We start from the raw sequence: 27,454 nt of genomic DNA on the forward strand, positions 1-27,454 counted from the left end.
AACGTATCTGGGGGACTCATTTACCTTCCCACCCTGATGGTCAGACTGATGCATGTGGAAGGAACAAGTGACCTGGTGAATGCCTGGAATGTTCTTGTGTGCCCCTCCTTTTGGTGGGACAGGCTGCATCTTGTCACTGTCCCAGTCACCCTTCCTTGAAACCCTGTATCAGCGGGAGTCATTGAGCACAGATGCTCCTCTAGCTAAGGAATTCAAGAAAATGGAACTTTCTTACATTTTTGTCAGTTTATGGACAAGCGACAAATAAGCCCCCAAACCAACCCCAAAGGTCCTCCACGTGTCAAGTGTGTCAGAGGTTAAGCCCCAAAGGTGGCGCGTGAAGCTGGCTCTTGGTCTGGGGACAGTGATTAGCCTCCTTGGGGTCTTGGAGCTGGTGTGACCGCAGGTGACATGGGCCTCTGAGCGAGGTGATTTACCTCCACTGGGGAGTGCGGCGTTCTGTTGAGCCTGTGTGATCCGGGCCAGCCCAAACATCTGGCTGGTTACGGAAGAGTAAAGCCTCCCAGGATCTGGTCCCCTAATTCCTTGTACTCCCAATGAGAGAATGAGTGCACGGACACACTTTTTCCATTTTCGTTCACATATTTGACATCTCACGGTCTAAGACTTGGCGTGATCAGTGCAGGCCAGAAAAACTTTGTGGGAAAGCCATCAAAGACCCTCAGGGGAGGCCTGGGGAGGAACACATGTGCCTGGCCCGGCCTCCTCCTCCTTTCTGCAATAGTCCATTCTACCCAGCTGGTGGAGAGCTGCTGTGACTGTAGGAGCAGGGACTGGAGCCCGGCTGCGCAGGGCTTTCCTCTCTCCACTAGGGGGTGGGGGAGTTTGGATGTCCCGCTAGGACGCTGCCTGCATTAAACTCTACCGGGCAAGGAAACCAGGCGGCTCGGAGAACTAGTGAGCCACAGTGAGGTCTAGGCCTTTTGATGAGTTGCCTGTTGGAGGCAGGTCTGATTCCTGGGGAAGGGTGGGCAGTTGGGTCTGGCCCAGTCTGGTGCCAGGCAGGCCAGTGAGGGCAGCTGCTCTGGGCTGTGACTCCTGTAGTCCTGACCTCCCGGCTAGCCTCCGTCAGAGATGGCTCTGTCCCTTGTCACAGGCCTGCCATAAATGGTGACTGTGTCCTGGGTGGAGGACATAGGGACGGGCTTCCTGTTTTACAACACTGTAGTACGGGACCTGAGGCTCTCCCATGGCAGGGCGTTCAGGGTGCCAGGAAGCCTGCTGCCGTTGAGAGAATATTTCCCCAGCCTCCTGCTCACCGCCCGAAATTCCTGCATTCAAAATCTTACTCCTTTGAGTTACGGTGTGGGTGCTTCCCTGTGGTCTCTTTGAACAACGCAGCTCTCTCTGAGACAAGGAATATATTAACAAGGGGCCTTGGCAGTTGCTTTAGAACGCATTCGTTCATCACGCTCTTCTCCCCGGCTGTGGCCCTTACTATGAAGCAGAGGACGGAGAGGAAGGACAAGGACCGGGACCTGGGGGGCAAACACTTCTTCCGGAGCAAGAGGTGGTCGTGGAGGCCTCTTGGCGGTTTTCTGGGGAGGGAAAAGGTGGAGTAAAAAGAGGATCTTTGGAACGAAAGAGGGGAGCTGAAGAAAGATGGGGCTGGGACACTGATAAAAGCATTCCATAATTTAATCTCATGCTGCCTTTCTGTCAGAGCTCCTTGATTTCTGAGTGGGATGTTTTGTTTCTCACCCTTCCCAGCTTCCCTGTTGCTTACTGAGGGACTGACAAAAGCTTGAGATCCAAACTCAAGTCATTTAACTTTCCAAGTCTGGATTTTCTTGTTGGTAAAGTGGAGAGAATCCTACTCATCATCATGCATGGAAGGATCCAAGCATAGCCTCTGTAAGGAAATACTAGCTTACTGATGCCATAGAAGAAAATCTCGAGTGTCTTCCTTTACCCCTAATATGGAATAGTACTAAAAATAAAAATGCTTCCATTTCTGGGAGGTTACAGTAGGGGGTCTGGTGAGAATGGAAGGCCAGGAAGATGCTGGCCTCAGCTTGTGCCAGATGTTGCCATCAGGTGAGAGTAGGGAAGAGGGACAAGATTTGGCTTCTGGATTTTCAGGGAAGTGCGCCAACTTTACGATTTTTATTCAGGTGGGCCACATGTAGATCCGTGTTCTAAGTATGCAAGAATTAAAGAAAAGAAAAACCCTAAAATAGACAAGCAATATGTAAATACCATTTTCATTTCTTTTCTTTTTTAAATTTTTAAAAATGTTTTTATTTATTTTTGAGAGAGAGAGAGACAGAGCACGAGTGGGATAGGGGCAGAGAGAGAGACACACACACACACAGAATCCAAAGCAGGCTCTGTCAGCACAGAGCCCGACGCGGGGCTCGAACTCGTGAACCACGAGATCATGACCTAAGTCAGACGCTTAACCAACTGAGCCACCCAGGCACCCCCATAAATACCACTTTCGATGATTTACACCCAAACAAATAATTTCAGAAAACCAAAATCTAAAAGTATAAAGAGCAAACAACATAAAAATGCACAATGTTCCTCCATGGGGCAAGAAAGATGTGGTCCACACGGTCTCCTCCTGTTGCATCTTCCTGGATGGAGGGAAAGAAGGGTTGAAACATCAGTGAATCATCTCTCCTTCATTCAGAAGACCTTAGGGCAAACCCACAGAACACAACAGGACAACCTGTGTAAAGGATAATGTGAGAGTGAAGAAGAACAAGGGTGAGACAGGAGAACCTTCCAGACGTAGATCTGTACACGGACACTTGAACCCGAAAGTCCTGCACGCTGTCTAAAGGTGAACTGCAAATCTGGCTCTGAGCTTAGTGGTGGCCAAAGCAAAGAGGGAAATATGATCTACAAGAGGCCTTGCACTTGCCAGCAGCTGGACCCAAGCCCAGCTCACTCAGGAAAAGCACAGTTCTCGCTGGAACCAAACATCTGGCTGATTATGGAAGAGTCAAGGTTTCTACCCTGGGTTTTCACGGAGGAAACACTGCGTGATAAAGTCAAGGACTTCTTCACCGCGGCACCGCAATACACGGAACAACGGGTTTTGTCCACCTCACCAAGAAATTCCCTCCATGGAGGCAGATGCCAGGTAAGCAAGGTCCTTCCAGTGAAAACGCTCGCATGAGAACCCAAGACATTCTGGCCCAAACATTCAGCTTTTTCATGGTTGGAGTTCGCCCAAAGGTAGAATTTAGAAAACGTGGAGGGGTGTCTTGCAAGGTGTGTCCCCGTGGGATAATAATACGCATGATGTGAAAAAAAGGTTAAACAAAGGTAAGCAGACTATTTTTGTAGCTGCAGACCCTCTCAGAACCTTTCCTGGGCTGATGCATTTACACCTCTCTCCAAGACCTATTTAACCGCTTAACTCTGTGTGTGTCTGTAGGATGTTGGGCGTTCAGTAGAGCAGGGGGAGACGGAAAACAAAGAAAAGTCCTCAAAGCCCAGAAGTGAGGGCTGCGTAGTCTTGTTACCCAACTCTTCCCCTGCCTCACATTGTTTTTGAAAGGGAAGCTTATGCGCTGTCACCTTGGGAAGCACTCGTATAAGCAGTTTCCTGTTTCATGGCCTGGCTATGATTTTCCTAGGAAATGTAAATAAATAAATAAATTTATAACTCCTTTCAGCAGTGAACTTTCACCTAGGCCCCACCTAAAATGATCTTGTATCAGTCCAGCGGTAAGCCTGTGCACCACCCTTAGGCAGTCCAGCTCTAAGTGGAGGTGTGGACTGTCGCATGCCTCTCCGTGAATCCTGTACGGATTTGGGGGTCTCATCTCTGAGATGGTAGGAGAGTTGGCGGAGAAGAGTCCCGTGGTTATTCTGTGCCCTGGACTACCGCAGTCCTGGGTTTGGCATGCCTGGTGAAGGGCTAACCCATTCACTCTGGACTTTCATGGTGTGAGGGGTAGGGAGGATGTGGGAAGAGGTTCAGAGACAGAACCTGATAGTGCTTGACCCTACTGGATACGAGCTAGAAGAAGATGAACATTATTCCCGGTTTCTTAAACTGCCCGGTCAGTGGATCCACTTCATTTTCTCCTTTGTTTACATTTTTTTTTGGTCTTCTTCAGGGGAGACTTCCAGATGGGATCCTTCAGATTGTATGACAGTGGATCAGGTTCATATCCCATCAGATCTTCAGCATTCCCCCCAGTTTTGTGGCCAAATGTTTGGAAATGTTTGCTTTCCAAAGGCAGCCATTCATTTATCTCCTTATGCAGCAAACATATATTCAGTGCTGACCATATGCAAAGCTAGAGTGAGCAGATGCTTACAAATATATACAAAAGTCATCTGAAAGTTACATAAATCTCTGTATAAATAGTATAAACCACATTTCCAGCCAAAAATGGCAAGCATCATGTATTTGACAAAGAACATTTATACAACAAACCCTATTCTTTTAGTAAAGCGGTTTTTAAATAATTTACACTCAAAGATTGTTGCTTACCAAACCCATCTGATCATTAAATGTGGGTATTCTGATTTGGGACAAAGTGATATGGTTGAGTTTTTGACTTTCCTGTGTTTGATTTTGAGTGTCCTCCCCCTCCTCTGGCCACAGGGCCGTTTTCTGTGCTTTTCCTTTAGACTGTTGCTCAGGACTGACACCCTTAATGTCCTAGCATAATCCTATTCAGCAAACATTCACTGGCCATGGTGGCTTAGCATCTTTACATTGGGCCAACGATCATCCCATCCCCTCCGACAACCTCTGGAAACCCACCTCGTGCACGAAAACTTTCTCTCGGGAAGTTTTCTCTTCAGCCTTCTGCCAGACAGGTCTCTAAAAGAACACAGAACACCCCCTTCTGGGAGAATTATGGTGAAGAGAAGCGTAGCTGCAGATCATTTCCAAGCGAGATGATGTACTGTGCTCATAAGCCGTCTGAACAGTCCGTGATTTGATTGGTAGGAAATGCGCAAACAGCGGGAAAAAAATCCCCAGGGTGGTTAAAAGCCAGCGAAGATAAATTTCTTTTACCATCCCATTATTCAGTTGAAAAGGGGTACATTCGGAATGAAATTCTCTCTACAGGCTAGGTCAAAGATCAGAAGGGACTGTTGTCCGGATCCTGGGGAGGATCAATAACACAGTAATAGGAGACGTCATCATCCTGGTGTGCAGATTAGGTTATAGCACGCCTTCGTATATGAGTGTCTTCCTGACTTGCCCAAATGACTTGAATGAACAGTGAGACATTCTTCCCAGCACATGGGTGTGTCTGACAAGGAGTAATTGACGAAGTTGCCAGTTCTGCTTCAGGATTCCGGAGGGTGCTGCCTGCTTGGGAGGCTCTCCTGAGACACCGTGGAGAAGAGGCATTAGTGGATGAAGCCGTGAACGCACTGTGGATGTTTTTCTCACGTGTGTAACTTTCCCCTCCATGGGACGTTGTGCTGTGCCACACGTCTTAATCCTGTGGCCTGAGTGTTTTGTGCTGGCCTCCGCTGAGAGGGGAAATATTTTGGTGAGGGATGCGAGGTCAGATAGGAGTTGCAAGAGAAACGTAGTGAAGTCCGCCACAAGCGTTAGTCAGCCACCATTTCCTGGGCAACTACTGTGTGTGCGGGTGCGCGAGTCCTAGGAAAGCTCTGTAGGGTAGTGATCTCTAGTTCTCCCTCTTGGATATTTTATCTCTTTTCTTGCTGTGGCACATCAGTATTCTGCAGCTTGCACATGGCCTTTTCTTCTCAAGTATGCCCCTTTTTTTTTTTTTAACGTTTATTTATTTTTGAGACAGAGAGAGACAGACGGGGGAGGGGCAGAGAGAGAGGGAGACACAGAATCCGAAACAGGCTCCAGGCTCTGAGCTGTCAGCCCGGAGCCCGATGTGGGGCTCGAACTCACAGACCGCGAGATCGCGACCTGAGTCGAAGTCGGACGCTCAACCGACTGAGCCTCCCAGGCGCCCCTGGTATGCCCCTTTCTTTATTTGAAAACCTGAATTTCACACCAGTGCAAAGCAATGTTGGCTGTAAGCCAAAGCGTCCTGGTGTCAGATCCCCGTGAAATCTGCCTTTCCACCCTGAGTTTTAAAGATGCATTCATTTTCTTCTAGGGAAATAAGGGAGCCAGCTTCTTTTCTTCTTTTCTGTGGGTAAGAATAGGTTATGATTTTAGGATGTTGTCCTGGTCCAACAAGTTGTGCAACACAATGACCTCATCTGTATGAACTCATATTCTGTGGTCTTACAAAAAAGGCATAGAAGATTAATTGGAGGGGTTATTTGGAATAATTGATATCACTTTATCTTCTTTGATATGCCTTTGGTTCTTGTTGACTTAAAGATGTTTGCTTCCTGATTGAGTACTTGAAAATGAGTCTTGGATGCGTTTGAGCACTGGGTGTCTTTTACTTTTTAAAAAATAGGGATTATTTAATTACAAAAAATGCCGAAAACATTAAAACAGCCTTGGAGCACCTGGGCGGCTCAGTTAAACGTCCAACTCTGGATTTCAGCGCAGGTTGTGATCTCACGGTTCACGGGATTGAGCCCTGCGTTGGGCTCTGTGCTGACAGTGTGGAGCCTGCTTGGGATTCTCTGTCTCTCTCTGTCTCTGCCCCTCCGCCACTCACACTTGCTCTCTCTTTCTCTCAAAACAAACAAGCAAACAAACCCTTTAAAAAATAGCGTTGAGGGGCACCTGGGTGGCTCAGTCGGTTAAGCGTCTGACTTTGGCTCAGGTCATGATCTCACGGTCCGTGAGTTCAAGCCCCGCGTCGGGCTCTGTGCTGACAGCTCAGAGCCTGGAGCCTGTTTCAGATTCTGTGTCTCCCTCTCTCTCTGACCCTCCCCCATTCATGCTCTGTCTCTCTCTGTCTCAAAAGTAAATAAACGTTAAAAAAAAATTAAAAAAAAAAATAGCGTTGAGTAGGGTATTTAAAAATTAAATGCAGATATATCTACCTATCTTTATTTATAAAAGTAGATTCACATTGTGCCAACCATTTGTGACCAGTGTTTTCCACTGACTGTATCAAGGATGTTTCCATGTCGTTTCATGTTTTTCTCTATCATCATTTTTTAATAGCTGCATAGTTATTCCCTGTGTACAATGCAATAATATATTAAACCCGTCCTTCATTGTTTGGACAGTGAGGCTATTTCCAACTTTGCTTTTATAAACAGTGCTTTACTTGACATTCAGATGCATGTATCTTTAGCCATGATGATTTTCCTTAGGGATGAATGCTTAGAAGTGGAATTGCTATGTCAAAGTTTATGCACATTTCAACAGTTATTAATAGGTTTTACAATATTGTTCTCCAAAAAGGGTTTACCAATTTATCCTCCTATGAGCAGGGTTGGGTTTTTTTTTTACCTGTCTGTCCTCTTTTCAAAAGTATTATAAAAAAATTTGAGATGTATTTGCTAGTTTGGGGGACAAAAATATGATCTGATTTCCTCGTGTATCCTCAGTTATTAGCAGGGATGAATATTTTACATTTACTGGCTGTATTCTTTTATAAATTGCTTATTTGTTATAAATATCTCCTACTAACATAGTTTAATATAGTTTCTTTCTTTACAAATAGAAAATTTTTGACTTTATGCAGTTCAATTAATCAGTCTTTTCCTCTGGTTTCTGCCTCTACCATGTGCTTAGCACAGTGTATGTATATATATATATATAATCTGTATCTATCTGTATATCTATATCTAGACTTGTGCATTTTAGCCTTTATTTTAAACATTGTAAATGCCATGTATGCATGCTCCTTATCTTTTGTTTTTTTAAAGTTTTTTTTAAAAAATATTTATTTTTGAGAGAGAGAGACAGAGTTCGAACAGGGGAGGAGCAGAGAGAGAGGAAGGCACAGAATTGGAAGCAGGCTCCAGGCTCCGAGCTGTCAGCCCAGAGCCCGACGCGGGGCTCGAACTCACAAACTGCGAGATCGTGACCTGAGCTGAAGTCGGACGCTTAACCGACTGAGCCACCCAGGTGCCCCTGCAAACAGATATAAGTGTAAAGTAAAAAGAATTTTCTCTGCCTCCTACTCTGCATCCCCACACCCCGGAGTAACTATGGTTTGCCATTTGGAAGCCCTTGGTGTTTAAAACAGGTATAATTGGTCTTTGGTCACCGGAAGGATCGTCTCCACATGTTTATCGTGTGATGGTGCAGAGAGCGGGTGGTGGTGGCCCTTCCCCCCACCTCCTATCCAGTCAGCTTCCCATTCTCTGCTCTCCATTCTCGTTCTTCAAGCTCTAGCATCAGTACGTGTTTATGGCTGGGAGGCCCTTTACCAGGCAGGCTTTACAGTTCCTGCTGTGGGACCCAGAAAGCAGCTTGTCTAGAGGCTGAGGTGAAATGAGAGTGGCATAGTCCTGCTGGCCCAGTGTACTTTCTTCTGGGGCGTGAAATCTGGAGTTAGAGGCTTTTGTGCAGGTCGGGCCTTGTAGAAGGGGACAGGTACAAAGGCCCAGCCTCAGGTGGGCCGAGCCAGGCTGTCTGATGAGAGCCACACCTGTCCTGGACTGCTGGTGACCATAGCCCCAGAGTAATGTGCCTGTGCTCAAGGCTTTGTCCTCTCAGCTGCTGCTTTCAGGCTGTGTTATTATAATGGATCGATCCTCGAAATGCTTTTGCCAATACAAAGGGAACTGAATGTTCTGAAAGTTTCAGATTGGTCTTTATAGAGAGTTAAAATAAAATAACATTTTTTTTTTACCACATTAAAAAAAAGCCAGCCTCCATTTTTCACACAGTGTTCCTTAGAACACTATTACGCACTCCACCGAGCCACACAGGGAGGTAAAATGCGCCCTCCTGAATGTCTTTTCAAGTCAAGAACTTGGATTGGATGAATATTGGTTTCATGCACAGAACATTTTGATGTCTGATTTTTGTTCCTGTGTGTCTTAGAAAACGCACAGGTTTTAGCTCAGGTTCAAACTGGTCTGCCTTTTTTTTTCCCCTGGAAAAAAAAATTGGTTTGTTTCACTCTCTGATGACAAGGTTAAGTTTTGGGACCAGCTCAGGGTTCGGCTCACGAGTATGGGTCGTTTCGGTCACAGATTGGCAGTGTGAGCTCTTGATGAGGACTGAATTCCTTTTGTTGCAGGGGATAGAACTGCTCATCTGTCAGCCAGCTGCCTTCACAGCTCCTGAGAGCTGCCTCCGAATTCCCTGGGAACGTTGCCTCACCTCCTGGCCAAGTGGTGAACGGGGCTCTGTGCGGAGGGGATGGGGGGCAGGGAGCGGCCATCTGCTGGGCTCGTGCCCCTCCACTCGCAGACCTGGGCTTCCTGGTGAGGCAGCCCCAAAGGCCATTTGTCCTTTCCTCTTGCCTGACCTGTACCTTCCCGAAATCCGTAGATGAATCCATCAGCAGATGTTGGGGAGGAATGGATATGTGATGAGCAACATTGGGCTGAGGATGTGTGCGGGTGCGTGTGTGTGTGTGTGTGTGTGTGTGTGTGTGTGTGTGTGTGTGTGAAGCGGAGTGGTATGACCTATAATACAGAAGTTTATCGTCTCAAGGGATCCCTGTTTTGGGACACTTGGTTGGGTGATCTTTGGCAAGTGACTTGTTTTCTTTGAACTTTTATGCCTCATCTTTAAAGTGGGGATAATGAGATAATAACCATCCTGTACCTGCAGGAAGGTTGTGAGGCTCACATAGGAGCCTGCATGTAATGGGTTTAGCCCAGTGCCTGGAATAGGGTGAGCTACTTAGCTACTCTTAGGAATTTTGGGGGGACACAGCACATATGCATGCACTGTGGCCTAAAAATATCAAGGCAGTGTAAGAACCAGTGAGTGGCAGAGACAGGTAAATGTTGCAGGAGTTCAAAGCAGGGAGGGAGGAATTTCCAAGGGCTTGAGAGAGAAGGACAGGCTTCCTGGAGGTTTGAACTAGGCTTTGAATGAGACTTCTGTGGAAGGTAAAGGCAGATCAACGTTCATGTGCTCTGCTGAGAGCCTGGGAAGAGATCTATAGACCCCCTCTCCACTGCCTTTGTCTCAGATGTTCAGGGCCTTGGCCACAGCCATGTGACAAGTTAATGGTGGAGCTGCAGCCAGAGGCACTTTTCCCGTGTACTTTATCCATTGGTATTTCTATTAGTTATTATGTTTTTGGGTGTAAGTGACAGGAGAAGCCCAATTCATACTGGCTTGAGCAGAAAACCAAAGGAACACATCAAGAGCAAAACCCCAACGATAGCAGGGAAGAGAATGCGTTGACTTCACTCTTGAATAGGTCCTCTCCATGGTGGCTCCTGGTGTTGCCAGGCGTTAAATGTTGTCCCTAGCCTCACATCCACAGAAGGAGAGCATTCCTGCCCCCCAAGTCTGCCATCGAGTCTCACTGGCCTGGCTGTGCTCACAGGTCCAGCCACAACTCATCTCTGTGGTCAGAGCTCCCCATCGGAGCCTTCAGAATGACATGGTCTGGGAGGTTCTTGCCAGTAGGAGAGGAGTGGCTCTTGAGAAGACAATCCTTGGACAAGGTCTACACACTTCTTGTGGTCATGTCGTCCACAAAGTCAGGAGGGGCGCTGTAGAGTGGCCAAGAGGCGAGGGCTTCTTTTCTCTTGAGTTCTGAGTGAAAGTTTATCTAGTGGCAGCCAAAGAACTAGAAATTCAGCTCTGGCTGCCCGTGCCCCCAGGAGTCGATGAAACCAGAGTGCCCATTGTGTGGTCCTGGCACATGGCTTTGAGGGGCCGATCCAAGATGGGTCTGGAGAGCTGCCTAGTGGAGTTCTGGGTCACTGGACTGTGGTAGTTGAACCGGTGACTGCTGAACATCGCAGAGGCACTGTGGTAAGACAAGGAGAGCTTGAGGAGGGGAGGAATCCAAGTGCCTTGAGTCCAGGGCTCAGAGTGGGGATGAGAGACTGAGTGCCTGAGTGTCCCGTGTCATCCCCGCTGTCCTCCTTCTCAGGCATGGAGCCAGATTAGTTTCCCTTCCTGTGTGACAATCCTGGGTGGTGGATATTCTGGAGGCAGCTTACTCACTGCTCTGTGGCTGCCTGAGGGAAGGGGGAAAGCACTGGGTGTATTCTTCCGGGGGTTGCTGGAAAGATGACCTCCAGGCACCACAACCCCCTGCTCTTTGGGGTGCGCAGAGTGCACCTGGTCTGGCCTCTTTGCACCTGGTGTCCTAAATTACGTCCCTCAGAGGACCGGGATGCAGTTGATATATGAGGTGAGTGCTCCCAAGGGAAAGCAGTAAGGGGTGGGAAGCAGGACCTTAAGCCAAGCAGGAGAGTGATTTTAGACAGAGCGCATGAAGGTGGCTTCCGTTCAGTCCTGCAGGGGACTCTGGGGTGCGATCTATCTCTCAGAGTTGGTTCTGAGCAAGAGAGATGGGCTTTCATACCCCCATGGCCTTCAGTCATTGGCTTAGGGCCACCCAGAGGAATGTAAACTTCCACACACTTCATGTGGGCTCAGGATTTTGTAAACAAAAACACAGCAAAGGTGGGGGACGAGTACCAGAATGAGCAAGAGGCACTGGGGTAGAGGTGTGGTCTGAATGGAGCAGAGACACTGTCTACTCCTGTGGTTTCTTCTGTTTACAAAATTCTACCACATGTGTTCTTGCTGAGAACCCATGAACAGACTTCTTCCCCATGGGGAAGAGTCCAGGAAACACCCAAGTCTGTATCTCAAGTATGCCTGTATTAAATGGGTCTAAGTAAACTGAGCTAAACATAATTAGCTCATCACACTGAGCAGAATGGGGTAGTGCTAGCTTCAGGCATGGCTGCATCCAGGTGTCCAAATGGTGCATCAGGGACTCTCACTAACTCTTGTCTTTCTGTCTTTTCTCTATACTGGCTTCATCCTCAGGTTGGTGGTGTCCTCATGGTGGGAGAATGGCTGCCACCGGCACTGGGCAGACTTCAGTCCAGTGCAAGAGAGCACTTTGCTCTTAGGCCTCTAGTAAGGGCTGTGGGATGAATTCTGTTGGGTTACATGTCCATCCCTGAACAAACCTCTAATGTTCTAAGTGACTAGGCCTCGGTCACTCTCACCCCTGGAGTGGGGTGTCTGTGTGTGTGTGTGTATGAAACTTTCCCAAGGAACATCAGGGCTCTGTTACTAGGAGAGGAGACTAGGTTCATGCTGGGGCTCAGGCCCCAAAGTCAGGCACTGGGGACTGTGTGGTTGCACCTCAAGGACCTCTTGCCCTCCCTTCATGCTCATGGTGACCTGTCCCTGACTTTGGAGGCTGGAACCAGGGGCTCAGATCTGAGGGGCCAGAGTCTCCTGGAATGGTTTGCTGTGTGCATTCATTCACTTTACCTTTTCAACTTAATATTATAAAAGTTATATATAAGAATATTATAACATCAAATAACATTTCACTTATATAAACTTATACATATATAAGCATATTTTAAATATATATGAAATATAAAAAATAATATTTGTATTATCGATCATATATTATTACATATATTTATACTTATATTTATTTTACACATATGTGAAACATAATAGGCAAATGACTCAAATTCTCAGCCCCAGAGGAAGTCACTGTCAGTAGATTTGGGGAATATCACTCTCTAGATACCCCTTTCTCCAGCTCAGTGACCCAGATTTTTACCTCTCTCTTTAATATCCAGATGAAATCAGTTCAGCCCTTATTATTTGTGACTGCAAGAAATCCTGTTTTGCCTAAGTTGTAACACATCACTCCTTGCCTGGAGCCCATCCATCCCTGTGTTCGTTCATGTAATTTTTACCGAGTGCCTGTTAGAGGTCAGAAGAGTGCTGTAGGTACTTGAGATACATCGGTGATGAAAATAGGCTAAGGTGCTACCTTCATAGGGTTCAGGTAGTAAATGATAAACCTAACAACTACACCAATGACCTCACCTATGAAAAGATGCTAAGTGCTATGGAAAGGGGAAAGGCTGGGGCCGGGGGAGGGGCCCAGGGTGCCTAGTCAGTGCCAAGGGAGGGCCTCCCTGGGAGGCAGGGTTGGAGCAGGGACTTGAAGGAGGAAGGTGGCCATCTGGGCAAAAAGTGTCTCAGGCAGAGGGAACAGCCAGTGAGAAATCTCTGAGTTGGGAAAGCCTCTGGAATGTTCTGAGAAAGGAGGTCAGATGAAGGGAGCCAAGTGAATGACAGGGTCTGTGTGTGGAAGGAGGTGGGCCAGCAGGGTAGCAGGGTGGGGTAGGGCTGCACAGTGGGAGTCTGGGAGTTCATTGGCTTTAATGACACAGAATGGGGATCCAGGGTCAGGCTCTGTGGGAGGAGAGATGTCTCTTGACTCCTGCACGCTCAGCAGGGGCTCCCCATGTTTCCCCTGGGCTTCCTCCTGCTGTGTTAGCCCACACACTGGGCAAGGCTCCCTCCTCCATTCCCCATGGCAGGACTGAGCCCCGGCTAGTTAGGGGTTCAGGGCCTGAGTGAGCTTTATCTCCATTGAAGGAAAATATGGGCACGTGTGTGATGGGTGTGTTAATGCATAGATATGCATGTAGAAGTCTAAAAAACAGGACAAGAGGGTATGAAGTGCTGGGGAGGAAGCAGGAATTGGTGCAAGGAAGGGAGACTTCCTGGACCCAGTTCTGTGTTGTGGCTGGAATCTTGTCAAAGACCGTGGCTACACTTTGGTGGTTCTCTCTGGGTTCCCACAGCACCTGCTGCTGTCACTTGACTTGTCTTCACGTCACTGCTTCTGCTTTTGGCTGGCGTGTTCTCTCTCTCTAGCTGCTGACCCTGTCTGTAACCAAGGATCTGAATGGTTCAATTAACCACCGGAACCCTATCCCAGGCCACGTGATAGATCAATAAATTGGTTCTGAATAAAATACAAAGGTGCCAGTGTGCCATTCCAGCTCATGGGAGAGAGTGCCTGAGACATGGTGTTCCTGTCCCATTCTCCAGGTGGTCGTTAGGGGTCTGTATGGATGTTAGGGGAGACAACTGTGGCTCTTTTCCTTGGGGGAGGTTCTGCTTTGCTTTGCACCTGTGGCTACTCTCCAAAGTTTCTGTTGCTTCATGATTCCAGTTTCCATTTGGTTAGTCATTCAACAAGCGTTTTTGGAGCATTGAGGCCCTGTGCTGGATGTTGGAAGCATATAGGTGATTTTAATCAGAATCTTGACCCCTGGATGAAATATGCATATGAACTGGGAGAAGGGTTCCAGTATGCAGAGTTGTAATTATCACCCTCACCATCGTCATCATCACCACTGACATTTATTCCAACCTGTCTAAGCATTCCGTGTACATTAACGTACTTAGTCCTCACAACCATTCTAGGGAGCAGGTGCTCTTATTATCCCCTTTTTATGGAGAAGGAAATCAAAGCACAAAGATATTTAGTAATATGCCCGAGGTCATATCCCTAAAAAGTGCCAGAGCAGAGATTTGAATGCTGGTGGTTTGGATTCCAGAACCAGAGGAGTAGCTGTGGCCCTCAGTGCATTACTATAGGATTCAATATTCTGATGAACATTGGTTTCACGAAGTAGTAATAGACATTCCAGAAGGAAAAGGGATAGTTAAATGGTTAAGGAAATGATGAGCCAAATAGGGAAATAAACAGCTTTTTAGTGCAGGCCTTCTCAGAGCCTTTAATTTGCTAAGGTACGAATCTCTAGTGGCAGCAATTTCCAAACTTGGCTGACCATGCTTTTAGGGGTAGAAACACCTATCAATATTGCATGGGACCGGTATTTCATTGAATGAAATTGAAGAAATGCTGCTTTAGGACTTGTTTTTCCTTACCATTCCTACTTGTAGTTTTCTTACTTTATCTTTCTATGACAACTGCTGGGATATTCTTTTACTGCTCATTCCACTCATGGGACCCACGACAGTGGCTCAGGCATTTCATGTAGAGGACATTGTTCTGACAATTGATGCTTGATAGCCTTTGTCACTGTCAGTAATGATGCTGGTGTGGTGGAGCCGGCAGGTTCTGAGCTGGACTAGTGGAGTGGCCCAGAAGGGCAGCAGGGCACCAGGAGGTCAGCTAACACAGGCCACGTGTGGTCTGCTGAAATCCCACGTGGCAAGGCAGGGGCCGTGTCTGGGCTCTCAGACGAGGTGTGGGGTCCAAGCTGTGGTTGGCCTTAGAATCCAGGTTGGACCTGAGGAGCAGGATGTCCACAAGGTCTGCGGGTCTCGTCCAGGTCGCGGCTTCACCCATCAATGGGGCTCACTGTTAATCCCAGCCAGAGTGGCTTTGCCCTCCCCCTGGCTTTTGGCACCTTCCCTAGGGGGGACCATAAAGGCTGGAAGATTTGTGTTGATCCCTGAATGACGGAGGAATGAAGCGAGACTCAAGTTTTGCTTTCAAGTTGCACTTCTAGGGATCCTCCTGGGGCAGTTTCCATGCCTGTTATAAGACGTTCAGAGCACAGGAGGAGGCTCATGGGACGGGAGTTTGAGACAACATGTGATCCTGACCAGCTGAGAACCACGTTTGAATTCAGTCTGGTGGTCCAACCTCTTGGAATCCAACTCGGAGAAAGTAAAGGGTAGCAGGTGAATTTTCAAGAGAGGGATTTGAGAACGGAAATTCTTTAGAAAAAGAACAGACAGGACTGTGTAGGAGTTGGAGTGTAGTCACGGGAAGGCTCTATGGGAGGTGACCAGGGGTAGTCACTGCTGAGGCTGAGATGGTAGTGGCCTCCCAGTGCCCGTCCTCCCTCTCAGGACCTGCTGCCTACCGAGTGCCAGCCTCCCTTGCAGCTAGGCCAGACCATCTGACTACATTCTGCCCAGTGGAGTATAAGGAGTATCGCCTGGTAAATCAGGAAGTGACCACAAATGGGAGGAAATCCCATGCATCTCTTTCTTCTTCTGGCTGCTTGGAATGCAGACATGATGGCTGGACTTGAGCAACCATCTTGGACCATGAGGTGATATGCTAAGGATGGTGAAGTCCAAAGACAGAAGGTGACAAGGTAGAGCCAGCACACCAACCCTTTTACTTGTATGTAAAAGAGAAAGACATTTCAGTCTTTTTTTTTTAAAAGACACTGTTATTTGCAGAAGGCTGGCCCTGGGCAGTTCTGGTATATCGACGAAATGGAGACAGCCATAATTTCTGCCTTTCTTTCCTAGATGGGCAATAGCCTGAAAAGTAAAATTCTGGAGATCTGAGGTCAGAGTGGAAACACTGAGGGCCTCGGGGTGGTGATATGTTCTCCTGTCTGGCTCGGGCTGCTGCTCTCCACAGACTCACGGAGCTCCTCCTTTTTGGCCAAAGCAGTGAACGAGATGGACACGGGATAGGGAGGGGGGAGGAGGTTGGGAGCTATGACTGGTCCTCGTGAGACCGGGCTGCCAAATGTCTTGTTCTGAAAAGGGAACAGGTTTCACATGGACAAGAGGGAAGGACTGCTTGTTCCCTCTGGAAAGTTCTATTAAAATGACCTACCCAGACACACTTTAATATTAATGGGAAATTCCTCCCGTTGTTTATGAAATCATTTTAGAGTTGATTTTAAAAAGAGAGGAGAGAGAGAAAAAGCCATTTGTTAGCTACACGAAGCCCAGACAATTATTTATAGATGCATCTGAGTGGCTTGTTTTAACATGGGGCAACCGTCTGAAAAGACTCCACTTTGACACCCGTAAGCACCCCTGGCACTAAGAATAAATTTATGAATGTCTTTTATGAGAGTCAACAAACTAGACAAATAACCCCACAGACCGTCCTTCACATCGAGAACCAGAACAAAGATGGTCGTATTTGTCATTTGCTCAGGACAGGAGCGGTGCCAGGCAGCGAGGCCCTCCCTAGGGGCCGGATGTTCCCCTCCGGCTAATGTGATTCCTTTGGGCACCGCCACGGTGGCAGGCAGATGCCTGGTTTCTTTCCATTCTTCCACTTCTCTGATTTGTTTGGGTAGCTAAATATCTCTTCCCCAGGAGAACATCTGCTCTTTTAAAAATGGAAAAAAAGCAGGAAGACCTCCAAGCCTTTAGACTGGAACTCACCCTCTGGTGAGACAGACCAGAGCCTCATCCAATGTGGCTTGCGGGGTCCGTGCCACATTTCAAGAGAGGGTGCATGCTACCCAAGCATCTTTAGATGTTTAGGGCTCCTGAAACTCCACTCAGTTGAATGGATGTCGAGACAGCTCACATTCTATGCTGCGATGCCTTAGGCTAATTCACTGCTCGGACCAAGTTTAGGTCATTTTTCTTGCTGTCTCATTTATGGATGACTTCTCACCATCAGAAACGCCATGCTTAGCTGGAAATGAATCCACAACAATTCAGAGGTGCAAAAAACATTTGGTGGAGAACCCTCAAACTCGTCAGTTAAAGGTAACTTAAATGCTTCGGAGTGAAAACCGTCTCTCTGGGAGAAATAGTCTTTCAGAGCTTTTTTTCTCTTGTGCTGTCCTTCCCTTTGCCCCTGGGGGCCCTGCGTTCTAGGGGATGCTCGCATAGCATTGTGGCTGCGTGGGGAGTGGGGGTGCTTCCTGCTGCCACCGCCCCCCCCACCCCGGGCCCTGCTGCGGCATGGCTGATCTGGCCTGGTCCCTGGTGCTCTGACTGGGTCAGGCCAAGGGAGGTAGGTTTCCTCACCCTTCCCGGTCGGTTTGTCAGTCATTCCAGCACCCGCTAGTGAGTTCTGTGATGTCTCCATTTCCTGTGGTGGTGAGGTGCCAGTGTATTGATGCAGCCTGGCCCCACCTTGTGGGCCAGTGTGGATTCACTGATACTCATAAGATCTTAGAGCACCTGACCACGCCAGGTGACATTTCTGTTTCGCTTGGTTTCTCCTGTGGCCTCTCTCCTTGGGCTGCAAATGGCAGCCTTCTCCCTGTGTCTTCAGAGGGTCATGCCTCTGTTCACTGACATCCCATTGGTTCTTCCTCTTCTTTTTCTGGTTTTAAATTTTTTTAAAGTTTCTTTATTTTGAGAGAGAGAGAGAGAGAGAGAGAGAGAGAGAGAGCGAGCGCATGAGCATGAGTGGGGTATGGGCAGAGAGAGAGGGAGAGAGAATTCCAAGCAGGCTCCATCCTGACACAGCATGGAGCCCGACACGGGGCTCTAACCCACAAAAACTGTGAGATTGTGACCTGAGCTGAAACTAAGAGTCGGACACTTAACCCACTAAGCCACCCATGTGCCCCTGACTCTTCCTGTTCTTACAAGGATACTGGTCAGATTGGATTTGGGATTAGATTATTCCAATAGCCTCATTTTAACACAGTTACCACTTAAAGACCTTATTTCCAAATACAATTACATGTTGAGGTATGGGGGGTTGAGACTTAAATATATGAATTTGGGGGGACATAAATACTGCCCATAGCTGTTCCCTTCCCCTCCGTATATCTTGGCTTTTCTTGTTGGGCCCTTGCTGGCCCCCTGGCCAAGGCCCGGGGAGGGGTGGGGCTGCTGGGTCCTTCAGAGCTCGGGCACATCCATGTAGGGCCGTCTGCTGGTCCTCAGCACCACCCTTCAGACCAGAAGGCTTTTCGTCCTTCCTGCTGGAGCGGAAACCTGGAGAACCCCCCCCCCCCCCCCAATCGAATACCAACTTTTCTCTAAATACAGCTAATATGTTCAGACCACCATGCGTTGTTCCTTGCAGGGGAAGCAGTCTGGGATTTAGAAATTCCTTTTCTCAACAAAGCTTGACTTTCAAAATGGTTTTCTTGCTGCTGCTATTACAAATCTTGTTCGAAACTCACAAGCTTAGCAATTGCTTGGCCCCTCTGAAGCAATGAGTGGGGGAGGGGAGCTGCAGGGCAACTTGATCTACAGGGAATGAAAAATAAATTAGTACGATAGTGTCAGAATTACAATTTTTGCTTCATATGTCATGTGACTGCATTTATTATTTTTTTTTAGTTTAGGTTTAAATTTTAATTTTTCTTTATCTTTTAAAATGTATATTTAAAAAAAAATTTTTTTTAACGTTTATTTATTTTTGAGACAGAGAGAGACAGAGCATGAACGGGGGAGGGGCAGAGAGAGAGGGAGACACAGAATCGGAAGCAGGCTCCAGGCTCTGAGCCATCAGCCCAGAGCCCGACGCGGGGCTCGAACTCACGGACCGTGAGTTCGTGACCTGAGCTGAAGTCGGAGGCTTAACTGACTGAGCCACCCAGGCGCCCCTTAAAATATGTATTTTTGAGAGAGAGAGAGAGAGAGGGGGAGAGAGAGAGGGAGAGAACAGGGGAAGGGCAGGGAAAGAGGGAGACAGGATCCAAAGCATGCTCCAAGCTGTCAGTGCAGAGCCCGACACGGGGCTCAAACCCACGAATCGTGAGATCATGACCTGAGCTGAAGTCGGATGCTTAACCGACTGAGCCACCCAGGCGCCCCTTTAGTTTAGGTTTTTCTAAGTTTATTTTTTTTTATTGTGAAGAACAATACAAGTTCATTTTAGGAAATTTGGTAAATAGGTTCAAAGAAAAAAGTATGCTTAGGCTTAACATACAAAAGACACGGTTATTTTGACCTATTTCCTTCCAATCTTTTTTCTGTGGGTAATATTTCGGCTTTATTTTTAATGTAACTTGTATTTTAAAACCTGGTAATACTCTCAGATGGTAAAACAATATAAAAGCAACATGCAGAGGTATATAGTAAGAAGTCCTGCATGCACTCTAATTTCTCCCTTTTTACACAAAAGTCGTTAGTGTTCTAGAATATCCTGTGCCTGGAAGGCTTCCCACACCAGCACTTCTTTCATAGCTTTCTACAGCCTGGACACCTAGCTCTCTTCCTTCCAAGTTGCGTCCGTTTGGGCAAACACTGCACCTGCTTGGCTGAAGCGTCAGCAGGGATGCAGGTATTTGGATTTTGGGGAGCTAATGCTAGGTGTCCCCCTTTCCCTTCTCCTGGGAACAAACCCTGCCATCTGGTGTCCTATTGCAGCCCTGGCCACCGGTGTGGACACATGGCCCAAGTCTGGACAATCAAATAGTTGCCCAGTGACAGTCATTGGCTCTGGACTGGTCACGTGACTCTCTTGGCACTGGTGGGAATGCCTGCCTCCCTAGGCTTGCCGTGTGGTGTGGTGTGAACTTGGGGCTGCTCATGGTCATCTCCCCCATTGTGTGGAGGGCCCATCACTGCTAGGACAAACGTGGCCAACATTCAGAGAGAAGCAGGGGAGAGAGATAATATGTGCCGATGACTTACTGGAGTCGTGGATTTAATACTGCCTTGGGATCCACCCCTCTTTCCAAGTTGAGTGTTTAAGCTGCACTTCTGTCATAGCTGAGTGAGTTCAGTGAAGCCATTCAGGAGAGGAGGGGAGTTCACTGAGTGATGAGGGTTAAGGGTATAGGCTTTGGAATCAAACTAGCTGGGTCCGCATCCTGCCTCCACCACTTAGTATGTGGCCCTGGGCAAACCATGTAACCTTATCATGTCCATTTTCACACTTACTGGGCAACATGATTGAATGCGGTGACATCAGGTGCCCATGGGTACCTGGGTTATGGTAAACCGCTGATAAATGCTATTGCTGTAGCCACCTGCTCGCACTTCCCAGATGCCCTTGCTTTCTCCCCAGCCCTGTCTCCATCCTGACCAGTCCCGCCTTTCCATCTTGCCAGCCCATTGGTGAACATTCGCTTGAGTTACACCAGGCAGGCATCATCAAGATAGTACAAAATGACTGTTGAGATTTTTGGTCGGCAGACTTCTAAGGCTGGACAAACAGATAAGAAAACCAGTTTCACGTGAAAAGCACTAAAATGGAACAAAATTTTAAGGATGGACTGAGAATGTATAGCCCCAATATATACACAGGAGACTGTCTTTCCTCCTTCAAGAGTTCTCTTCCTTCAGGAAGGGCCTCTCATCAAGATGACTTTCCTGGGGCACATGGGTGGCTCAGTCAGTTGAGCATCCGACTTCGGCTCAGGTCATGATCTTGAGGTTTGTGAGTTTGAGCCCTGTGTCGGGCTCTCTGCTGAGCCCGCTTCGGATCCTCTGTCCCCCTCTCTCTCTGCCCCTCCTCCATTTTGCATGGTTTCCCTCTCTCTCTCAAAAATAAATAAACCTTAAAAAAAAAAAGAGATGGTTTTCCCAATATCAAGTTGTTTATTCTTAAAAAAAAAAAAAATCTCCCTGCATTAATTTGCTAGGATTGCATTGGAAGTACCACAGATGGGGTGGTTTAAGCAACAGAAATGTATTTCCTCACAGTTCTGGAGGCTGGAAGTCCCAGCCCAAGTGTCAGCAGGCTGGTTTCATTCTGAGACCTCTCTCCTTGGTTTACAGATGCCTGTCTTCTCCCTGTGTCCCCACATGGTCTTCGTCTGTGCATGTGTCTCTGTCCTAATCTCTTCTGAGGATCCCAGCTATATTGGATTAGGGCCCACCCTAATAACTTCAATTTAATTTAATTACTTTGTTAAAGCCCCATCTCTGGATACAGTCGTATTCTGAGGTACTAGGGGGTAGGACTTTCACGTACAGATTTGGGGGGCACACAGTTCAGCTCATTGAACTCCCTGAAAGGGACTTTTCACTGTTGCCCACACTTCTCAGATGTCTCTCCTGCTTGGCACCCCCTTTCCCTGTTCTTGAACACCACAGCATGGTATTTTGGTAGAAGCAGCAAAGGGGCTTTCATTAGAGTCCTGGGATCCTGAAGAGGTAGGTGAACACTGACCAGTCCTCCCGAGCTGGTGGGTGTGGAGATGAAGAGGTGTAGGCAGGAGTATTTTGGGACTGTTTGTCCTTCACATGTATTAAAGGCTGGCTTAGTTTAAAATGGAGTCTTTCCTATTTTTTTTTTTTTAAATTGTAGTTTTGAAAGCGGGTGGATGATTAGTGTGTGTGCCTAGGAACCTGTCTTGGGGTAAAAAATAAGTCAGCGGACTGTTCCATAACTGGGTATAGACAGTCTTAGGGTGCTGAGTAAAGGAACATAGCAAGGTTCTTGCCCTTCTATTTCTAATTCCTTTGGAATATTTTTAGTTGATCCGTCATTTTTAGCTTCGAATCATAGGAGGGATTGTTTCAGCTAGTTTTGTCACCAGGAGAGCCAAGATAGTCGGTTGTAATGGTAATACATTGGGGATAAGGGATGAATAGCACCCCTTTTGTTTTGACTGCCTAGAGCTGAACTTGTAGCCTGGAGCCCATGATCGTGTAGGGCTGGCACCTCCAGTCTCAGGCATGAACTTCCCTCGAAATCTCCTGCTCCTCCGCCTTCCTTTTCCATATCTATAGCCTCATTCTCTTTTTTGTTAGATTAGGTATATTTGTATAAACTGTCTTTAAATCCATTCATCTGTGCATCTATCCATATATATATGTGTGTAATTATATATAAAAAATATAAGTATATCCTTGTATACACAAATGTATATAAATTATTTGGGAGCATTTTCCTGTATCTCAACATGATGTTGGAAGCAATCCAGGTTTAACCTTATAGTTGGAGGTGGAGCCTCATTAATATTGTATTTAACCATGTTCACCTAATACCTTTCACATCGAGGTTAAGAATGAAAAACAGAGCTTTTTTTTCCCCCAAAGGACTAATGTGCTCTCTTTGGCTTTGAAACATACTCTTGATGTAGATGTCTTTGACCATACACATTTATAAATACATGGACACACACATATACAAACATAAATATAATGCACAGTGTATGTAGGATTCTGTCATTTGGCATGATTGGGATTTGTGAAGTGTTTTGGTTAGTTGAATGTTCTGGTTAATAGTGAATTGTTTTTTTTATGTCATCTAAAAACTATCAAAACAAGAGTGCAAGAAAACATCTAACTCTGAAGTTAGACTGCACATAAACGGACGTTTCTCTGTAATTCAGGAGGTCCATCACTCTTTGCATGATTGCGTGTAGCTATGTCTGTGGACTAGAGATAAACTATTTAATTCTGGACCTTTCTGTTAAGTTAGAGGAATCTATACCGGAAGTTGCAAACGTGAACTTTTTGGGCTGTGCTTTATTCTGAGTGCACAATGTTTGAAAAAAAAATTTTTTTTAAGTTTATTCATTTCTGAGAGACAGAGACAGAGTGTGAGTGGGGGAGGGGTGCAGAGAGAGAGACACACACAGAATCCGAAGCAGGCTCCAGGCTCCGAGCTGTCAGCACAGAGCCCGATGTGGGGCCCGAACCCATGAACCGTGAGTTCATGACCTGAGCCGAAGACAGACGTTTAACCAATTAAGCTACCCCTGTGCCCCCTGTTTCAGCATTTGAAATTTTTTAAATGAAGAGTCAATATTTAAGAATTGAGAATTCATATAATCTAGATTTGCGGCTTCTCTTGTGGGATCAGTGGTCCTAGACTCCAGACGCTTTGCTTGTCTCTCTGACCTCCCTGGTCTCTAGTGGGGTTTAGGATTGCAACTCCTGAACATGTTTTTGTAGTTTATTGCAAGTTCTTAATGAGCAGTGATTAAATTATTGAGATAATCTGTGTTTTGCATCTGTTTGGTGCTTTTTATTTTTCAAAAGAGTTTCAAACCCATTGGTTCCTGGCTGCAGCTCTGTGGGATAGGCAGAGCAATACAATAGCATTGCACCCATTTCCCAGATGGAGAAGTTAGGACTCCTAGGCAGGAGATAGCGACCTCAATATTTTTTTTTTTTTTTTTGAATTTAAATTAAAACATTTAATGGTTTACTACATCCCAAAAGAAATAAAATACATTCATCTATAATTATACTTGATTTAGAGAATGCCTGGAGGAATTTATAAGATAATGATTCTCACTTGCATAGCCGTTTGCCAGGATATAGTATATAGTAAATGTTACTTTTCATTATCCTATGATTTTTAAATTTTAAATTTAAAGATAAAATATAAGGAATGCATTTGCTGTGATGAACACAGGGTGATGTATGGAAGTGTTGAATTACTACATTGTACACCTAAAACTAATAAAACACTGTATGTTAACTAACTGGAATAAAAATAAAAACTTAAAAATAATAAGTAAAAATGTAAAATAAAGATAAAATATAATTTGAGCATACAGAAAGAAAAAAGTTTAAGCTTCAAATAAACATCTAGAATACTTTAAAAAAAATAAATGGCATAAATTCTAATAAAACTGTGACAAAAAAGTATACTAATTCAAATTTTCTATTTGGTATAAAGATGAGAAATTTATTTATTTATTTTTTTTATTTTTTTTTATTTTTTTTATTTTTTATTTTTTTATTTTTTATTTTTTTTATTTTTTAATATATGAAATTTACTGTCAAATTGGTTTCCATACAACACCCAGTGCTCATCCCAAAAGGTGCCCTCCTCAATACCCATCACCCACCCTGCCCTCCCTCCCACCCTGCCCTCCCTCCCACCCCCCATCAACCCTCAGTTTGTTCTCAGTTTTTAACAGTCTCTATGCTTTGGCTCTCTCCCACTCTAACCTCTTTTTTTTTTTTTTTTTTTTTCCTTCCCCTCCCCCATGGGTTTCTGTTATGTTTCTCAGGATCCACATAAGAGTGAAACCATATGGTATCTGTCTTTCTCTGTATGGCTTATTTCACTTAGCATCACACTCTCCAGTTCCATCCATGTTGCTACAAAAGGCCATATTTCATTTTTTCTCATTGCCACGTAGTATTCCATTGTGTATATAAACCACAATTTCTTTATCCATTCATCAGTTGATGGACATTTAGGCTCTTTCCATAATTTGGCTATTGTTGAGAGTGCCGCTATAAACATTGGGGTACAGGTGCCCCTATGCATCAGTACTCCTGTATCCCTTGGATAAATTCCTAGCAGTGCTATTGCTGGGTCATAGGGTAGTTCTATTTTTAATTTTCTGAGGAACCTCCACACTGCTTTCCAGAGCGGCTGCACCAATTTGCATTCCCACCAACAGTGCAAGAGGCGACCTCAATATTTAATGGTCCCTAACACTCTTCAGGAAGCAGTTTGGAGTCTTGTCACTCATGGATTTATAAAACATCTTTTGAGGTTATGTACACTTTTCATCCCAAATGAAAATATATTTGCTGTTTTTTGATTATATAAACAATACATTTTGAAGTCCAGAAGCTTAATGAATACCGAATAAGTGAATAAAAAGAAAGTAAAAGTTACTCACAGTGTCTTCACACAGAGATAATTACCGTTCATTTTGGTGAACTCACCACCTCAGAACCTCCCTAAACATAACTGTGGATGTTTGTAGATAGGAAAGTGTACCCAAGTGAGATAATATTAATGAGGTTGTTTTATAACCTACTTTTGTTTCAGTTAGGAATGCATCACAGACAGCTTCCCATGGCACTACACTGAAGTGTATATATCATTTTCAAAGCAACACAGAATTTTGTTTTAGGCACGCATCCAGATACTTTTACCGAGGTACATTTAACCAGTCCTCCCTAGTCAGCCACTTAGGCTCATTTTTCCATTATAAACAAGGCTGTCACAGACATCCTTGTATATGCACCTTGGTACACCTGTTCAGTGAACCCATAAGGGTAAATTGCTAGTTTGAAAGTGTGTACCTGTGCCCATTTTAACTATCGGCAACTCTGGAGAGAATGTTCTTCAAGTCCATGGGAGCTCTTGGATTTGAGGAGCAAATTCATATTGCTGGTGGCCTAGCTTCTCTACGTGCACGCTCTGTGACCAAGGGCACTAAAAAAATCCTCAAAACTGTATCGACCATCTTTTACATTTACTAAGCCATATATAAAGACAAAACACAATTCTGGCCCTTCTTGAGCTTGATCCCTGGTGTAGAAGCACACACCCCCACACACCCACACTCATACACAACTCACTATAATATGATATGGTAAGTGCTGAACTGCCAGGCAAATGAGTCAGAAGGCAAAATGGGTAATTATTCCTGGGCAAGTCTGAGGTGATAACATTCCTGCTAAGCCTTGAAGGATGAATGGGGTTACAGTACACAGAGATGAGCAGAGGCATCTCAGATGGAAAGGAACATGGGACGGCCTGACGGTTCAGAGATTCGGGGAGGCGTGCTGGTGTCCTGGTAGGGCTAGGTCTTAGCAGTGAGATGTGAAGAGGCTTCCTTGTGGAGTGAGTTCGTAAAGATCCCTTGGTCTCATCTTTCTCATTCAGGTAAATAAGAATTTTGCCTATTTCATAGGATTGGGGGTTTTAAAAAGGCAATGGGTGTGAGGTGCTTGAAATGGTGTCTGGGGCATACTAAATGCTCAATAAATGTGGTCCTTGTGGGGGCGCCTGGGTGGCGCAGTCGGTTAAGCGTCCGACTTCAGCCAGGTCACGATCTTGCGGTCCGTGAGTCCGTGAGTTCGAGCCCCGCGTCAGGCTCTGGGCTGATGGCTCGGAGCCTGGAGCCTGTTTCCGATTCTGTGTCTCCCTCTCTCTCTGCCCCTCCCCCGCTCATGCTGTGTCTCTCTCTGTCCCAAAAATAAATAAAAAACGTTGAAAAAAAAAAATTTAAATGTGGTCCTTGTGATTACTATTATCTATTCCCTTCTCAGTTGATCTGAACTCTCCTTTCAGCCTTTAGCCTCCTGAACAGAAGTCCTGTCATCTACCTGGGCAGTGCTCCGGTGCTCACTCCTCTAGGTGAGCTCTTTGGACCATCCCCAGCTCCATGGTGATCCTCCCTGAGACTTCCAGGTTCAGATGTGAACCTGAAGCAAAGAGGCTTACTGTGTTTGGTTTTAACATGCTAACTCTGAAAAGTTTGCTCTGTGCTGAGGACTCGTGGACATCGAACTGGACTTCTAATTTGGAAATGTGGAAAAGTCATATAATTTCAAATATTTTCCATGACACGCTGTAAACTTTTAGGCCCAGGCAATAATGTTGTCTCAGGGTGATGAAATGGAAAAACCCACCGTTTTATGTGTGGAGACTTGGTTTTGCCCCAGGTTACAGCTGTGCGATTTCAGACAAACCCTTTGTCTCCCTGGGCTTTAGCTTCATCATGATATTGATGATGATGATGATGATGATGATGATGATGATGATAGTGGTGGTGGTGGTGGTGGTGATGATGTAGAAGGAGGAGGAGGAGGAGGAGGAGGAGGAGGAGGAGGAGGAGGAGAAATCAAGGAATTGATCCCATTTACAGTTGCACCAAAACCAATATGATACCTAGAAATAAACCTAACCAAATAGGTAAAAGATTTGTACTCTGGGGGCCCCTGGGTGGCCCGGTCGGTTAAGCGTCCGACTTCGGCTCAGGTCACGATCTCACGGTCCGTGAGTTCGAGCCCTGTGTCAGGCTCTGGGCTGATGGCTCAGAGCCTGGAGCCTGCTTCCGATTCTGTGTCCCTCTCTCTCTGCCCTTCCCCCGTTCATACTCTGTCTCTCTCTGTCTCAAAAATAAATAAACGTTAAAAAAAATTAAAAAAAAAAAAGATTTGTACTCTGAAAACTATAGAACACTGATGAAAGAAATTGAGGAGGACACAAGAAATGGAAAAACACTCCATGCTCGCGGATTGGAAGGACAAATACTGTAAAATGTCTGTACTAACCAAAGCAATCTACACATTTAATGCAATCCCCAT

General features: G+C 46.0%; 2 long non-coding RNA genes across 7 annotated transcripts in view; both read left to right on the top strand.

Annotated features, from left to right (window-relative positions):
- LOC109267523 (uncharacterized) overlaps positions 1–27,454 on the top strand; it is a 384,515-nt gene that overhangs the window by 58,552 nt on the left and 298,509 nt on the right. The gene's annotated exons all lie outside the window — the stretch shown is intronic.
- LOC128778271 (uncharacterized) lies at positions 2,358–8,122 on the top strand. Its single transcript, XR_008423769.1, has 2 exons — positions 2,358–3,112; positions 7,808–8,122. It is a non-coding gene; the product is annotated as an uncharacterized LOC128778271 (long non-coding RNA).

The sequence above is a fragment of the Panthera pardus genome, unplaced genomic scaffold (assembly GCF_024362965.1).
Source record: "Panthera pardus isolate Hobbes unplaced genomic scaffold, ASM2436296v1 HiC_scaffold_2, whole genome shotgun sequence".
NCBI classification, from domain to species: Eukaryota; Metazoa; Chordata; class Mammalia; order Carnivora; family Felidae; genus Panthera; species Panthera pardus.